This window comes from Crocuta crocuta, unplaced genomic scaffold (genome assembly GCF_008692635.1).
Source record: "Crocuta crocuta isolate KB4526 unplaced genomic scaffold, BGI_CrCroc_1.0 scaffold190, whole genome shotgun sequence".
Classification (NCBI taxonomy): domain Eukaryota; kingdom Metazoa; phylum Chordata; class Mammalia; order Carnivora; family Hyaenidae; genus Crocuta; species Crocuta crocuta.
In genome coordinates, this window is record NW_027527955.1 from 330,406 (window position 1) to 334,434 (window position 4,029).

The window sequence follows — 4,029 nt, forward strand, 5'->3', positions numbered from 1 at the left end:
CTGAAACCATGAAACTCCTAGGAGAAAACATAGGGTAAAAGCTTTGGTTGTGGCAATGATTTCATGGATATGACACCAAAAGCAAAGGTAACAAAACACAAATAGACAAGTGGGACTACACCAAAGGAAGCAATAGCATGAAAAGACAACCTATGGAATGGGAGAAAACATCTGCCAACTATGTATCTGATGAAGGATTAATCTCTAAATGATATAATGAATTCCTACAACCCAATAGCAAAATAACTAATGATCCAATTAAAACAAGTGCTAACGTCTTGACTGACACCTGTCTAAAGATCTACAAATGCCCAATAAGTGTTCTGTAGCACCATCACAAGAGCCAATATGTGGAAAAAACTTAAATGTCCATTGATAGATGAATGGATTAAAACATGTGACACACATACAATGAAATATTATTCAGCCTTTAAAAAGAAGGAAACCCTTCAATATGTGACAACATGAATGAAACTTGAGGTCATTATGCTAAGTGAAATAAGCTACTCACAGAATGAAAATGGCATGATTCCACCTGCATGATGTATCAAATACAGTCAAACTCATAGGAACAGAGAGTAAAATGGTGAATGCTAAGGGCAGGGGAAGGGCAGGGAGGGAGATTGCTAATCGGTGTATATAAAACATTAATTATTCAAGACGAATAAATTCCAGGGACTGCTGTATAACATGTGCCTATATTTAATGGTATCATAAACTTAAAAAACTGTTAAGGTGGTAGATCTCATGTTAAATATTCTTTTTTTAAATAGTTTATTGTCAAGTTGGTTTCCATATAACACCCAGTGCTCATCTCAACAACTGCCCTCCTCCATGCCCATCACCCCCCTTCCCCTCTCCCCCCCCCCCATCAGTCCTCAGTTTTGTTATCAGCATTCAAGAGTCTCTCATGGTTTGCCTCCCTCCCTCTCCCCACCTATTTTCCCCCTCTTCTCCCACATGGTCCTCTGTTATTTTCCTCCTAATCCACCTATACGTGCAAATATACAGTATCTGTCCTTTTCTGCCTGACTTATTTCGCTCAGTGTAACACCGTCAAGTTCCATCCATGTTGCTACACATGGCCAGATTTCATTGTTTCTCATTGCCATGTAGTATTCCATGGTATAGATAAACCACATCTTCTTGATCCATTCGTCAGTTCATGGACACTTAGGCTCTTTCCATGTTTTGGCTATTGTTGAGAGCGCTGCTATGGACATTGGGGCACATGTGCCCCTATGCATCAGCACTCCTGTATCCCTTGGGTCAATTCCTAGCAGTCTTTTCCTGGGTCCTAGGGGAGTTCTATTGTTAATTTTTTGAGGAACCTCCGTACTGTTTTCCAGAGGGGCTTCATCAGTTGACATTCCCACCAACAGTGTAGGAGGGTGCCTGTTTCTCCACATCCTCACCAGCAACTAGAGTCTCCTCATTTGTTCATTTTACCCACTCTGACCGGCGTGAGGTGGTATCTCAGTGTGGTTTTGATTTGTATTTCCCTGATGAGGAGGGACGCTGAGCATCGTTTCATGTGTCATTTGGCTATCTGAATGTCCTCTTTGGAGAAGTGTCTGTTCGTATCTTCTGCCCATTTCTTCACTGGGTTGTTTGTTTTTCGAGTGTGGAGTTTGGTGAGTTCCTTATAGATTTTGGATACTAACCCTTTATCTGATATGTCATTTGTGAATATCTTCTCCCATTCTGTCAGTTACCTTTTAGTTTTGTTGATTGTTTCTTGTGCTGTGCAGAAGCTTTTTATCTTGATGATAGTTCATTTTTGCTCTTGATTTCCTTGCCATTGAGGATGTGTCAAATAAGAAATTGCTGCAATTGACGTCAGGGAGGTTGTTTCCTGCTTTCTCCTCTAGGGTTTTGATGGTTTCCTATCTCACATTCAGATCCTTGATCCATTTTGAAATGCTTCTATGCCTTTCTTGTATGGTGTGAGAAAATGATCTATTTTCATTCTTCTGCATGTTGCTGTCCAGTTCTCCCAGCACCATCGTTAAAGAGGCTGTCTTTTTTCCATTGGATACTCTTTCCTGCTTTGTCAAAGATTAGTTGGCCATACATTTGTGGGTCCAATTCTGAGTTCTCTATTCTATTCCATTGGTCTATGTGTCTGTTTTTGTGCCAATACCATACTGTCTTGATGATGACGGCTTTGTAGTAGAGGCTAAAGTCTGGGATGGTGATGGCTCCCGTTTTGGTTTTCTTCTTCAGTATTCCTTTGGCTATTAGGGATCCTTTGTGGTTCCATACAAATTTTAGGATAGTTTGTTCTAGCTTTGAGAAGAATGCTGGCGCAATTTTGATTGAGATTGCATTGAATGTGTAGGTTGCTTTGGGTAGTAATGACATTTTAACTATATTTACTCTTCCAATCCATGAGCTTGGAATGTTTTTCCATTTCTTTGTGTCTTCTTCAATTTCCTTCATAAGTTTTGTATAGTTTTCATCATGCACATCTCTTGTATCCTTGGTTAGGTTTATTCCTAGGTATTTTATGTTTTTTTGTGCAATTGTGAATGGGATCAGTTTCTTGATTTCTCTTTCTGTGCTTCATTATTGGTGTATAACAATGCAACCAATTTCTGTACATTGATTTTGTACCCTGAGACTTTGCTGAATTCATGGATCAGTTCCAGTACTTTGTCAGGTTTTCTATATAGAGTATCATGTTGTCTGCGAAAAGTGAAAGTTTGATTTCTTCTTTGCCAATTCTGATGCCTTTTATTTCCTTTTGTTTTCTGATTGCTGATGCTAGGATTCTGGTACTATGTTAAACAACAGTGGTAAGAGTGGACATCCCTGTCATGTTCCTGATCTCAGGGGAAAGTTCTCAGTTTTTACCCATTGAGGATGATGTTAGCTCAGGGCTTCTCATAGATGGCTTTTATGATGTTTAAGTAAGTTCCTTCTATCCCGACTTTCTCGAGGGTCTTTATTACAAAGGGATGCTGTCTCTTGTCAAATGCTTTTTCTACATCTATCGACAGGATCATATGGTTTTTATCTTTTCTTTTGTTAATGTGATGTATCTCATTGATTGATTTCTGAATACTGAACCAGCCCTGTAACCCAGGAATGAATCCCACTTGATCGTGGAGGATAAATCTTTTTATTTGCTGTTGAAATCGATTTGCGAGGATCTTGTTGAGGATTTTTGCATCTGTATTTATCAAGGTAATTGGCCTGTAGTTCTCTTTTTTTGCTGGGTCTCTGTCCGGCTTTGGAATCAAAGTGATGCTGGCTTCATAAAATGAGTCCAGAAGTTTTCCTTTGATTTCTATTTTTTGGAATAGCTTGAGAAGAGTGGGTATTAATTTTGTTTTTAATGTTTGGTAGAATTCCCCAGGGAAGCCATCTGGCCCAGAGCTCTTATTTGTTGGGAGATTTTTGATAACTGAATAAATTTCTTCACTAGTTATGGGTCTGTTCAGATTTTTTATCTCTTCCCATGTGAATTTTGGTTAAGTGTGTGTTTAGGAATTTTTCCATTTCTTCTAAGTTGTCCAATTTGTTGGCATATAATTTTTCATTGTATTCCCTGATAATTGCTTGTATTTCTGAGGGGTTGGTTTCAATAAGTCCATTTTCATTCATGATTTTGTCTTTGTGGGTGCTGTCTCTTTTCTTTTTGAGAAGCCTGGCTAGGGGTTTGTCAATTTTGTTTATTTTTTTCAAAAAACCTACTCAGTTTCATTGATCTGTTCAACTGTTTTTTTGGATTCTATATTGTTTATTTCTGCCCTGATTTTTATTATTTTTCTTCTCCTACTGGGTTTGGGGTGCTCTTGTTGCTCTCCTTTTTGTTCCTTTAGGTGCGCTGTTAGATTTTGCACTTGTGCTTTTTCTAATTTCTTGAAATAGGCCTGGAGTACAATGTACTTTCCTCTTTGGAGTGCCTTTGCCACATCCCATAGAGTTTGGATTGTCGTATTTTCATTTTCATTTGTTTCTATATATTTTTTTTTATTTTTTTAAATAGTTTATTGTCAAATTAGTTTCCACATAACACTCAGT